This window comes from Scyliorhinus torazame, chromosome 3, assembly GCF_047496885.1.
Source record: "Scyliorhinus torazame isolate Kashiwa2021f chromosome 3, sScyTor2.1, whole genome shotgun sequence".
NCBI lineage: Eukaryota > Metazoa > Chordata > Chondrichthyes > Carcharhiniformes > Scyliorhinidae > Scyliorhinus > Scyliorhinus torazame.
In genome coordinates, this window is record NC_092709.1 from 341,346,467 (window position 1) to 341,361,060 (window position 14,594).

A 14,594-nucleotide genomic window follows, 5' to 3' on the forward strand; every position below is an offset into this window, starting at 1 on the left:
GCCAAAGCACCGACTGAGCCCGCCCCACCTGGCACGCCCGTGCCAAAGCACCGACTGACCCCGCTCCACCTGGCACGCCCGTGCCAAAGCACCGACTGACCCCGCCCCGCCAGGCACGCCCGTGCCAAAGCACCGACTGACCCCGCTCCACCTGGCACGCCCGTGCCAAAGCACCGACTGACACCGCCCCACCTGGCACGCCCGTGCCAAAGCACCGACTGACCCGCCCCGCCAGGCACGCCCGTGCCAAAGCACCGACTGAGCCCACCCCACCTGGCACGCCCGTGCAAAAGCACCGACTGACCCCGCCCCGCCAGGCACGCCCGTGCCAAAGCACCGACTGACCCGCCTCACCTGGCACGCCCGTGCCAAAGCACCGACTGACCCCGCCCCACCAGGCACGCCCGTGCCAAAGCACCGACTGACCCGCCCCACCTGGCACGCCCGTGCCAAAGCACCGACTGACCCCGCTCCACCTGGCACGCCCGTGCCAAAGCACCGACTGACCCCGCTCCACCTGGCACGCCTGTGCCAAAGCACCGACTGAGCCCGCCCCGCCAGGCACACCTGTGCCAAAGCACCGACTGACCCCGCCCCACCAGGCACGCCCGTGCCAAAGCACCGACTGACCCCGCCCCACCAGGCACGCCCGTGCCAAAGCACCGACTGACCCCGCTCCACCTGGCACGCCCGTGCCAAAGCACCGACTGACCCCGCCCCGCCAGGCACGCCCGTACCAAAGCACCGACTGAGCCCGCCCCGCCAGGCACGCCCGTACCAAAGCACCGACTGAGCCCGCCCCGCCCGACACCTCCGTGCCAAAGCACCGACTGAGCCTGCCCCGCCAGGCACGCCCGTGCCAAAGCACCGACTGACCCCGCTCCGCCAGGCACGCCCGTACCAAAGCACCGACTGAGCCCGCCCCGCCCGACACCTCCGTGCCAAAGCACCGACTGAGCCTGCCCCACCAGGCACGCCTGTGCCAAAGCACCGACTGACCCCGCTCCGCCAGGCAAGCCCGTACCAAAGCACCGACTGAGCCCGCCCCGCCCGACACCTCCGTGCCAAAGCACCGACTGAGCCTGCCCCACCAGGCACGCCCGTGCCAAAGCACCGACTGACCCCGCCCCGCCAGGCATGCCCGTGCCAAAGCACCGACTGAGCCTGCCCCGCCAGGCACGCCCGTGCCAAAGCACCGACTGACCCCGCCCCGCCAGGCACGCCCGTACCAAAGCACCGACTGAGCCCGCCCCGCCCGACACCTCCATGCCAAAGCACCGACTGAGCCCGCCCCGCCAGGCACGCCCATGCCAAAGCACCGACTGAGCCCGCCCCACCAGGCACGCCCGTGCCAAAGCACCGACTGAGCCCGCCACACCAGGCACGCCCGTGCCAAAGCACCGACTGAGCCCGCCCCACCTGGCACGCCCGTGCCAAAGCACCGACTGAGCCCGCCCCGCCCGACACCTCCGTGCCAAAGCACCGACTGAGCCCGCCCCGCCAGGCACGCCCATGCCAAAGCACCGACTGAGCCCGCCCCGCCAGACACGCCCGTGCCAAAGCACCGACTGAGCCCGCCCCACCAGGCACGCCCGTGCCAAAGCACCGACTGAGCCCGCCCCACCTGGCACGCCCGTGCCAAAGCACCGACTGACCCCGCCCCACCTGGCACGCCCGTGCCAAAGCACCGACTGACCCCGCCCCACCTGGCACGCCCGTGCCAAAGCACCGACTGAGCCCGCCCCACCTGGCACGCCCGTGCCAAAGCACCGACTGACCCCGCCCCGCCAGGCACGCCCGTACCAAAGCACCGACTGACCCCGCCCCGCCTGGCACGCCCGTGCCAAAGCACCGACTGACCCCGCCCCACCTGGCACGCCCGTGCCAAAGCACCGACTGACACCGCCCCGCCAGACACGCCCGTGCCAAAGCACCGACTGACCCCGCCTCACCTGGCACGCCCGTGCCAAAGCACCGACTGACACCGCTCCGCCTGGCACGCCCATGCCAAAGCACCGACTGACCCCGCCACACCAGGCACACCCGTGCCAAAGCACCGACTGACCCCGCCCCGCCAGGCACGCCCGTACCAAAGCACCGACTGAGCCCGCCCCGCCAGGCACGCCCGTGCCAAAGCACCGACTGACCCCGCCCCACCTGGCAAGCCCGTGCCAAAGCACCGACTGACCCCGCCCCGCCAGGCACGCCCGTACCAAAGCACCGACTGACCCCGCCCCGCCAGACACGCCCGTGCCAAAGCACCGACTGACCCCGCCCCGCCAGGCACGCCCGTACCAAAGCACCGACTGACCCCGCTCCGCCTGACACGCCCGTGCCAAAGCACCGACTGAGCCCGCCCCGCCCGGCACGCCCGTGCCAAAGCACCGACTGACACCGCTCCGCCTGGCACGCCCGTGCCAAAGCACCGACTGACCCCGCCCCGCCAGGCACGCCCGTACCAAAGCACCGACTGAGCCCGCCCCGCCAGGCACGCCCGTGCCAAAGCACCGACTGACCCCGCCCCACCTGGCACTCCCGTACCAAAGCACCGACTGACACCGCTCAGCCTGGCACGCCCGTGCCAAAGCACCGACTGACACCGCTCAGCCTGGCACGCCCGTGCCAAAGCACCGACTGAGCCCGCCCCACCTGGCACGCCCGTACCAAAGCACCGACTGACCCCGCCCCACCAGGCACGCCCGTGCCAAAGCACCGACTGACCCCGCCCCATCAGGCACGCCCGTACCAAAGCACCGACTGAGCCTGCCCCGCCCGACACCTCCGTGCCAAAGCACCGACTTAGCCCGCCCCACCTGGCACGCCCGTACCAAAGCACCGACTGAGCCCGCCCCGCCAGGCACGCCCGTACCAAAGCACCGACTGAGCCCGCCCCGCCAGGCACGCCCGTACCAAAGCACCGACTGAGCCCGCCCCGCCCGACACCTCCGTGCCAAAGCACCGACTGAGCCTGCCCCGCCAGGCACGCCCGTGCCAAAGCACCGACTGAGCCCGCCCCGCCCGACACCTCCGTGCCAAAGCACCGACTGACCCCGCCCCGCCAGGCACGCCCGTGCCAAAGCACCGACTGACACCGCCCCGCCAGGCACGCCCGTACCAAAGCACCGACTGACACCGCTCCGCCTGGCACGCCCGTGCCAAAGCACCGACTGAGCCCACCCTGCCCGGAACGCCCATGCCAAAGCACCGACTGAGCCCGCTCCACCTGGCACGCCCGTGCCAAAGCACCGACTGACCCCGCCCCACCAGGCACACCCGTGCCAAAGCACCGACTGAGCCCACCCTGCCCGGAACGCCCATGCCAAAGCACCGACTGAGCCCGCTCCACCTGGCACGCCCGTGCCAAAGCACCGACTGAGCCCACCCTGCCCGGAACGCCCGTGCCAAAGCACCGACTGACCCCGCCCCGCCAGGCACGCCCGTGCCAAAGCACCGACTGACCCCGCTCCACCTGGCACGCCCGTGCCAAAGCACCGACTGACCCCGCTCCACCTGGCACGCCCGTGCCAAAGCACCGACTGAGCCCACCCTGCCCGGTTTTTCCTATCAGAGTGCAGAACCTCACACTTGTTCACACTATTTTCTATCTGCCATGTTCTTGCTCACTCATTTAGCCTGTCTAAACCCTCTTGCATCCTCCTCACCACTTACATTCCCATCGATTTCCGTTGCATAGCAAATTTGGAAGCAGTATATTATACTTAATCCGCATCTCCAAATCATTTCAATAATTGTGAAAGGCTGTAACCCAAGCACTGATACGAGTAGTATCCACTAGGAACAACCTGGCATCTTGGGAATGACCCGTTTGTTCCTACTCTCTGTTCCCTGTCTTTTACCACCTCTCAATCCATGCCAGTATATTACCCCCAATGCTACTTGCTGTCATTATGCCCACTAACCGTCTGTGTGGGATCTTATCAAAAACTTTCTGAAAATCCACTGACACCACATCCACTGGTTCTCCTCTATCTATGCTGTAAGTAACATCCTCAAAAAGTGTTGGTCAAGTGTGATTTCCCTTTCATGAGTCCATATTGACGCTGCCCAATCAGGTCATTGTTTTCTAAGTGTCCAGTTATCACATCCTTTGTAATAGATTCTAATCTTTTCCCTACTCCTGATGTCAAACTAACAAGTTTGTCGTTCTCAGCTATCTCAGGCCCCATGCCCCTGCCAATGTCGCTGAAACCCTCCCCAACAGCACTGGTAAACCTCCCTGCAAGGATGTTAGTCCCGATCCTGCTAAAGATGCAACCTGTCCACCTTGTACACCTGCCCCAGAACCGGTCCCAATACCTCAGAGGTTTGATGCCCTCTCTCCCTCTTGTCTAGTCATGTGTTCAATCGCTCAATCCTCCTATTCCTATGTTCACGAGAACTGGGAATAATCCTGCGTTTACTGCTTTTGAGGATCTGCTTTTTAATTTCTTTCCTAACTATCAGATGCACTGCAGGCCTCCTGAGGGAGCACCTTCCAAACCTATAACCACTACCATCTAGGAGGACAAGGGCAGCAGAAACCTGGGAACACCACCAGGTGCAAGTTCTTCCCCAAACCACACACCATCCTGAATTGGGAATATATCACCGTTCCTTTGCTAGGTCAAAATCCTAGAACTCCCTCCCTATCAGCACAGTGGGTGTGCCTACGCCTCATGGACTGCAGCAGCGGTTCAAGAAGGCAGCTCACCACCACCTTCTCAAGGGCAAACAGGGATGGGTAACAAATGCTGGACTAGCGATGCCCACATCTCGATAATGAATTTTCAAACACTCGCTAAAATCTGCTTATGTCAATGGTACCAATGTGGACCATGAGGTCTGGCTGTTCATTCTCCCACAGGGAGATTTCCTGCTCTGTGACATTCTTGACCCTGGCACCAGGGGGGCAGCATAGCAGCCTGGAGTCATGTCTCTGACCACAGAAATGCCTGTCTGTTCCCTAACTAGTAAATCCCCATCACTATTACTCTTCCACTCTTCCTTCTCCTCTCCTGTAGCAATGAGCCACCCATGGTGCCCTGGACTTTGCCCTTGCTGCACTCAGTTACGGAACCATCGCCTCCCACAAGCGTGCAAAATGGAAAACCGGTTAGTGAGTAAGGTGGATCCAGGGGATTCCTAAACTCCCTGCCTGGTCCTCTCAGACTGCCTGACACTCAACTAATCCCTCTCTGCCTGCACACACCAATCCGAGAGTGTGACCACCTCAGTAAACATGCTATCCAACCAGGTACTGCCTTGCAGGTGCACCACAGTGACTCAAGCAACCGTTCAAATTCTGCAACCCAGAGCTCAAACTTCTGCAGCCGGGGGACCTTCCGCAAATGTATTTGACAAGGAGACATGGTGTATCCATGACTTCCCACAACCTACAGGACGCACATTTCACTCAATGGCACGGCCTGTCATAGTATACCGCTCTCTGGTTCTAAGCTACCCATGTTTACATCAGCTACTCTCTTCCTTTCTACATATTGGTAAAAGCCCTTACAATCTGTTTTTATATTCCTGCCTGGTTTTTTCTCAGTTTGTGCTAGTTTCCTCCCCCTTTGTGCTAACTTTTTGGTGGTTCTTTGCTGGTTCATAAAACACTGGTGTAGCTCTAATATTTAAGGATAACATTAGGTTCTATGGAGAAAAAGGTTGAATCCATTTGGGTGAAAATTAGAAATAGCAATGAGAAAAGGTCACTGATAGGTGTAGTCTATAGGCCACCAATTAATAACATCACAGTGGGGCAAGCAATAAACAAAGAAATAACTAATGCATGTGAAAATGGCATGGCAATTGTCATGGGGGATTTTAATCTACATGTCGATTGGTCAAACCAGGTCGTATAAGGCAGCCTTGAGGAGGTGTTCATAGAATGTATCTGCAATAGTTTCCAAGAACAGTATGTAATGGAACCTACGAGGGAGCAAGATAGCCTAGATCTGGTCCTGTGTAACGGGACAGGAATAATTAATGATCTCATTGTTCAGGATCCTCGCCGAAAGAGCGATCACAGTATGATTGAATTTAAAATACAGATGGTGGATGAGAAGGTAAAATCCAATACCAGTGTCTCATGCTTAAACAAAGGATACTACAATGGAATGAGGGAGGAGTTTGCTAAGGTAGACTGGAAGCAAAGATTTTATGGTAGGACAATTGAGGTTCAGTGGAGGACTTTCAAAGTGATTTTTCACAGTGCTTAGCAAAAGTATATACCAGTGAAAAGGAAGGACTGTAGGAAAAAAGCTTATCAGCCATGGATTGTTAAGGAAATAAAGAAGGGTATCAAATTGAAAGAAAGGGTATACAAAGTGGCAAAGATTAGTGGGAAGCGAGAGGATTGGGAAATCTTTAAAGGTCAACAGAAAGCCATAAAAAAGCTATAAAGAAAAGTAAGATAGATTACGAGAGTAAACCAACTCAGAATATCAAAGAAAAAAGTAAATGTTTCTACAAATATAGAAATGAAAAAGAGTTAAAGTAAACATTGTTTCTTTAGAGGATCAGAAGGGGGGTTTAATAATGGGAAATGAGGAAATGGCCGAGGCATTGAACAGGTATTTTGTGCTGATATTCACAGCGGAAGACACAAATAACATGCCAATAATTGTTGACAAGGAGGCTATGGCACGTAAGGAGCTAAAAACAATCATTATCACTAAGGATGTAATATTGGGCAAGCTAATGGGGCTAAAGGTGGACAAGTCTCCTGGCCCTGATGGAATGCATCCCAGGCTACTAAAAGAGTTGGCAGGGGAAGTAGCAAATGCGCTCGTGGTAATTTACCAAAATTCGTTGGACTCCAGGGCAGTTCCGGCAGATTGGAAAACAGCAAATATGACGCCACTGTTTAAAAGAGGAGGTAGACAAAAGGCGGGTAACTACAGGCCGCTTAGTTTAACTTCTATACTGGGGAAAACGCTTGAATTTATCATCAAGGAAGAAATAGTGAGACATCTGGATAGATATTGTTCCATTGGGCAGATGCAGCATGGGTTCATGAAAGGCTGGTCATGTTTAACTCATTTATTGGAATTCTTTGAGGACACTATGAGCACGGTGGACAACAGGGATGTGGTGTACCTGGATTTCCAGAAGGCATTTGACAAGTGCCGCATAAAAGGCTTTTGCATAGTGTGGTGGTATGTATTAGGGGTCATGTGGGACCTGTGAAGCCGAGATGCTATTGGCTGACAGATCCCGGGTCCTGGTTGGATCTGCCGACTTCTGGCTCCGCCCTGAAGGCGGAGTATAAGAACCCGAGCTTCTCCCCGCAGCTTCATTCTGTTGCTGAGCTGCTGGGGACAAGCATCGCTTAATAAAGCCTGGATAGACTTCATCACTTCTCGTCTCTCGTAAGTCATTGTGCGCTACACATAGGATAAGAGTGCATGGTGTTAGGAGTAATGTATTAGCATGGATGGAGGATTGGTAAACTAACAGAAAGCAAAGAATGGGGATAAATGTGTGTTTTTCTGGTTGGCGATCAGTGGCTAGTGGTCTGCCTCAGGGATTAGTTTTGGGACCGTAATTGTTTACAATTTACATAGATGATTTGGAGTTGGGGACCAAATGCAATGTGTCAAAGTTCGCAGATGACATTAAAATGAATGGTCGAGTAAAGTGTGCGGAGCACACAGAGTATGTAGGGGGATATAGATAGTTTAAGTGAGTGGCCAAGCGTCTGGCAGATGGAGTTCAATGCTGCTAAATGTGAGCTCATCCATTTGGTAAGAATAACAGCAAACTGGACTATTATTTAAATGGTAAAAAAATTGCAGCATGCTGCTGTGCAGAGGGACCTGGGTGTCCTTGTGCATGAATCGCAAAAAGTTGGTTTCTAGGTGCAGCAGGTAATTTAAGAAGGCAAATGGAATTTTGTGCTTCATTGCTCGAGGGCTTGAGTTTAAAATCAGAGAGGTTATGTTGCAGCTGTATATGGTGCTGGTGAGGTCACATCTGGAGTACTGTGTACAGTTTTGGTCTCCTTACTTGAGAAAGGATGTACTGGAACTGGAGGGGATGCAGAGGAGATTCACTGGATTGATTCCAGAGTTGAGAGGATTAGCTTATGAGGAGAGACTGAATAGACTATGACATTACTCATTGGAATTTAGAAGAACGGTAGATCTAGGCAGGCCAGCAGCACGGTTCGATTCCCGTAACAGCCTCCCCGAACAGGCGCCGGAATGTGGCGACTAGGGGCTTTTCACAGTAACTTCATTTGAAGCCTACTTGTGACAATAAGCGATTTTCATTTCATTACAGAAACATATGAAATTATGACGGGAATTGTTAAGATAGAACTAGGGGGCATAGCCTCAAAATAAGGGGAAGTAGATTTAGGACTGAGTTGAGGAGGAATTTCTTCACCCAAAGGGTTGTGAATCTGTGGAATTCCCAGTGTTGTGGGAAAAGTCAACCACTTCAAGAGTCAGACTTGCTGTGATCAGATAAATGCAGTTTTATTGTTACACAAAGCTTCGGGAGAAAGCGTATGTGCCCTGCGGTACGGTAGCCAGCCTTTCTCTCGGTTTGAATGGCAGTCATTAATTTTATACTTTGGGTTCACAATGATCCCAGATACAAAACAATTATCACCTTGTTATCTTTAAACAGCCACTTCGGGTTCACAATGCGCCCAGGTACAAAACAATTATCACCTTGTTATCTTTAAACAGCCACTTCGGGTTCACAATGAGCCCAGGTACAAAACAATTATCACCTTGTTATCTTTAAACAGCCACTTCGGGTTCACAATGAGCCAAGATACAAAACAATTATCACCTTGTTATCTTTAAACAGCCACTTCGGGTTCACAATGAGCCCAGGTACAAAACAATTATCACCTTGTTGTCTTTAAACAGCTACTTCGGGTTCACAATGATCCCAGATACAAAACAATTCTCACCTTGTTATCTTTAAACATTTTATAGGTTGTACATCGCTATTTGTAAGCGTTTTGCCATTTACACATGGCCACAGTCAAAGAGGTTTATTGTCCCTTTGTTCTAGGAAATGGCCCAGGACATTCATATTAGCATATCATTATGTACACCTTGGCTAAAGTCAGCTTTATTCAAGTGGTGTCGCGCATTTATGTATTTCTTAATCTTCCTTTGTCCTGGATCTGTTCCTATCTGTCCTACTGGCACCCCGCTGGACTCCAGGCATCAGTTATGTCTGCTTTATTCTCTGTCTCTCCATCTTGTGTGTCAGGCAGCCATCTTCTGTGCCAAGTGCCCTTGTGAACCATTTCCCACTTCAACCCCCCCCTTGTGGTCCGGGCTGTTGTCGCCCCAACAGCCCCGTAGACCAACACCACGGTACCTCTCATCGGTACAGGTCAGCAACTTCCCGTCTTTCTGCGCATCTCCTGGAGTCTTCGGGGAACATCGTGGTTTCGTTAAGGGTGACACTGGCTCCTGACACGACCTTTGTTACGGTACTACAGCAGATCTTTAGACACCCAAAGCTAAGGCAGCACACCAGTGTGACCGATATGGACATGACCAGTCCGTGTATTGAATAGGGTCCCCAGATATTTCCCACTAGCCATTCTAGCCAGTTACTTCCTTTTGTGGGTCCCTGTCTGAAGTTATCCAGTTGTTCCCTGATATTGTGAATGGCCTCTGTAATATTATAGAATTCGTCTATGACATGGGTTCTACATTTATTTCCTATGATTGTACACACTCCCCCTTGTTGGGCTAACTGGTAGTCTACTGCATACCGTGTCTGTTGTGCATGTAATCTGAGTTCAGCCATTTCTTGGTTGACAGCCTCTAGCGCTTTTGAGGTACTGTTTCCCAAGATTGTTAATCCACAAACAATTACATTTCTGTTCTTAGCACTAATCACTCCTGCTGCTCCCCCCAGAGATAGAGTCCCGAGGAACCCGTACCCAAGGAATGATCCTAATGTAACCGGGGTTTCCCAATCAGTGCAGAATTCCTTGCTGATAGCCCGGGTCACTATTCTTCTCCGAATATGTCCCTTCTGAGGGCATGGTACGGTGTGTGGTCCTATGGTTCCCACTGCAAAAAGGCCTGGGAGATGTAGTTTCTGTCGGGTACGTTCCATTAAAGAGGAATACGTATCCCTCCTTTGTCCAGTAGCGTGTAGTGTCCTGATTATGAGTCTGCCTGTATTCCCAATATTTTGGTTCCCCTGACTCCCCGTTGGATTCCACCACCTGATAAGTATCAAACGGGTATGTCCATGTGGCTGAGCTTACGTGACTCCCATTGCACTGCCCACACATGGGCTGTCTTCCTGCGGTTATGTTTAGGCATTTCAGTTCATTGCAGGTGCAAGTAAACTGCCCTTTATTAACCCGACAATGCTGGCGGAGGCACTGCGTCTGTATGCAGGAATTATTTGTGGAGCAGGGGGTAGGCACATCCCCATCCCTGCCCTGTGAAACAAAGCGGATAGCTTGCTGTATCTTGACCAGCTTTCCCTCCCTCCTTTTGGAGCTTCCCGTCCCCAGAGTCGGTGGGATTTACAAGTTTCACAGATGTCCCCTGTATCCCCTTTTTATACTTTCCGACTTCTCCCTTACAGGGTGCACCTGATGTATCAACTGTATATAAATTGCTCGGGATCCACCCAGGGGTGGCTACAAACAGGGCTTCTACCGACTGTGCTAATGGATAGCATACAGTTCGATTCCCGTGTAAGTTTATGTGGGCTTTGTAAAATAGATTATCCTCTAGCCCAGTCAAATTTACAGTCACGACAACGCAAAGTATCATAATCACACCTGTGGTTACACACATTTTTACCACCAGCAAGTATCAATTCTAACACTATCGTTTATAATCTGTCTGTATGCTTGGTTGCAGAACTGTTCTACACTTTCCGAGTACACTGGTCCTTCGCTCGCGGTCTCCTCCTGTACTTGGGGGAAAGCAATCGGATTAGTTCATTCATGTTCAGGTTTATACAATTTTAGCGGGGTCCAGTGTTTCCATCTTCCCTTCCCTCTTATGTCAATACAGGCACAGGGTCTCCACTAATTATGACTTCATATGGCCCATTCCATTTTGGGGCAAATCCTGGCTTTAACAGGTAGTGTTTTTATTAGGACGTGACTGTCCGCTGCTGGGACATCAGGGAATATTTCAAGCTCCCTTTGTGTGTCTTTGTGTTCCTGATTGTCTTTTACAAATTTGCGCATCCCTTTTAGCTGGGTGCTCCTTTCCGAAACATATTTCCTGATTCTGTCTTTTAGCGGACCTACATCAGTCCCACCTGTTATGATGCTTTCTGGTAACTGCATCGCCAGTCCTGTCATTAGCTCATAAGGGGTTAATCCGGTTGTCCGGTTTGTGGTAGCGCTTAGCCTCATTTGTATAGTGGGCAACACCTCTGTCCACATTTTTCCCAATGTTTGCATGTCTTTAGCTAATGTATTCTTAAGTGTTCTATTCATACGTTCCACCATCCCAGAACTCTGGGTGATAGGGGTTATGGAATTTTTGTTTTATCCCCATCAGCTTACATACTGTTTTCATCACTTTCCCAGTGAAGTGTGTCCCCTGGTCCGAATCAATTTGTAGGGGCACTCCCCATCTAGGGATTACTTCCTCTGCCAATATTCTGGCTACCGTGGTAGCAGTACAATTTCTGGTAGGGAATGCTTCTACCCACCGGGTGAATTGGTCTATGATGACCAGACAATAAGTTTTCCCATGGGATTGTGGTGGTGGCCCTGTGAAATCCATTTGCAGGTGTTCCCAGGGTCCCTTGGGTCTGGGTTGGTGTCCCATTTTAATTTTGATGGGTTTACCAGGGTTGTGTTGTGCACATATCACGCAGCGGTGGCAGTGTCGGGCTACGTCTCTTCCCATCCCTTTCCACCACCATTCTCTCCCTAAGCTGGTTATCATGGCCTCTCTACCCACATGCGAGAGCCCATGGTGTAATTCCAATAGGGTGTTCTGTATGCATTCCGGTGCTATCACCTTATCCTCTCATCTCCAAACATGATCAGCCCCTTTGGCTGCACCCTGCGCTTCCCATCTCTCTCTCTCCTCACTTGGGGTGTTCTCCTGTAATTCCCTAATATCTATATCTTCTTCTACTGGTTCTGTAGCTGCTATTGGTAGCTCGCTGATCATTTTTTGTTCTAGAGCCAGTTGTGCTGCTGCATCAGCTGCTTGGTTTCCTTTGAAATTCAACCAATCCAGGTTGTCTCTTCCTGGCTCCTTCTGGTGCGCTTTAATTTTGATTACTGCGGCTTCTCGGGGTTTCTCACTGGCTTTTAATAGCGCCTTAATTCTTTGCTGATGTTTGACAGGAGTTCCGCCAGTGGTTATGAACCCTCTCCTTCCCCATGTTGTCATGCAATCATGTATAATTCCAAATGCATATCGGCTATCCGTGTATATGTTTGCGGTTTTTCCCTCGGATAACTCCAGTGCCTTCGTGAGCGCCACTAGTTCAGCTACTTGCGTGGACTGACCTCCGGCAATCCTTCCTGACCTTAAGGTTTCTAACTTATCATTCACTACCGCCCACCCTGTCCGGGGTGATCCTTCCACATATTTTCGTGACCCATCTACAAAGAGGGTCTCCTCAGCTGTTGTTAATGATGTGTCTTTTATTCTACCTTCTCCTTCATCTCTGTCTACATCTCCACAGGTGTGTGGCTCTCCTGTATCTAAAATCCCTTCTGCTGGATTCTCCCCTATATTTCTTACTATTACTACGGACTTGCTTGGGGGTAGGAGGACAGCTTCCCACTTGGCCCTCCTTATGTTCGAGACTGACCTCAAGTTCCCCGTATTTAACATTTCCACCAAGGTGTGCTTGGTGTGGAGGATTATGTTCCCTGCCATCACTACTGGTTCACTAATTCTTACGGCCCAGGCGGCACAATCTAAAGCGGCTATGCACCTTGGCAACCCGGTGACTGTCGGTCCCTCTGCAGTCGAATAGTACCCTATGGATCTCCTCTTGTCGCCATGGTCCTGAGTCACTACTGCGGAATGGAATCCTCCCTCATTGCTACAATGGATATGAAAGTCTTTATTCAAATCTGGTAACCCTAATCAAGGGGCTGATATTAGTTCTGTTTTTAGTTTACTGTAAGCCTCTTCCTGCTCCGGTCCCCATTTTACGGGCTCTAACGCTGGTTTTCCCCCTTTGACTAGGCCCTGTATTGGTTCGGCCAATTTTGCGAACCCCGGGATAAAACTTTGGCTATAGTTGAATAACCCTAACAACTTCCTGACCCCTCTTATGGTGACGGGTCGTGGCATTTGTTGAATTGCCTGCTTCCAATCTGCTGGTATTTCTTTAAGTCCTTGGGATATAAGGTGTCCTAGATGTAGGACCTGTGCCTTTCCAATTTGTGCCTTCTTGGGGCTTACCTTTAACCCTGCAGTTTCTAACTCGTGTAGAATTAGGTACAGTGCTTCCTGGTGTCCCGACTTGGACCCTGAAGCTATTAGGATATCGTCTACATATTGTAGGACCGTGCTGCCCTCTGGTAGTTCGACCCTACTCAGGATGTCACTCATTACCCGATGGAAGGTAGCGGGGCTGTTGTGGAATCCCTGTGGTAGGCGAGTCCACGTGTATTGTCTGTCCCCTCTGTAAAGGCGAATTTGTCCTGGGATTCTGGATCCAATGGTAGGGACCAGAATCCATTGGCTATGTCCAATACTGTGAATATTTTATATTCCTGTGACAGTCCGTTCAGGATTGTCGAGGGGTTTGCTGCAATGGGGTGCAATTTGGGCGTGACTTTATTCAGTCCAATATAGTCTATCGTGAGCCTATAGCTCCCATCAGGCTTGATTACTGGCCAGGTTGGGGAGTTAGTGGTGCTTGTGGTCTCCCTTAGGATTCCCCTCTCCACTAACCCTTTGACTATTTCTACTACGGCCTTTTCTGCCTCTGGCTTAATTGGATACTGTCGGTGGGGCTTATGCTCTGGTCCTGGTACCCTTATCGGGTCTGTTTTAGTCAGTCCAGTATCTAATTTTGTCTCCGCCCACACTCTGGGGATGGAAGCACAGATGGCTCCGTCTCTAATTCCCAATTTCTGGCGGTGACTGTGGCCACCTTAATGGTTTCCAAGTGATTTGTAAGTTTCCCTATTTTAGTTTCCCGACCATCCTGCCTTGGCCAAATCAATTCTCCTTTTCCACAATCTATTAAAACTTTATATCCCTTCATTAAATAATTTCCCATTATTGTACCCTTGTTATTTTAGCATACATGGAATCTCATGGGTATATACAAATTATTTATTTCTACTAACGTGGTTTCGCTCAAGAAGGCGGGTGTTTTGTTCCCTCCTATCCCGGTTAGGCGAATCATTTTGTTTGTATGGGGTAAGGGTAGATTGGTAACAGATATGGATGCTCCTGTGTCCACGAGCATCTCACATTGTCTGCCCCCTACCAATGCAGACATATAAATTCTTCCTTCCTTTTTACCCATGTGAGTGGGGGCTGCAGACAGTCAGCCCTGCTAACCTCGGAGGTTCCGTGATTCCTCCGGTTCTGTGGTGGTCCTGGATCGGGTCGGGGGTCTCCCATGCTTCTCCCAACACACTGCCT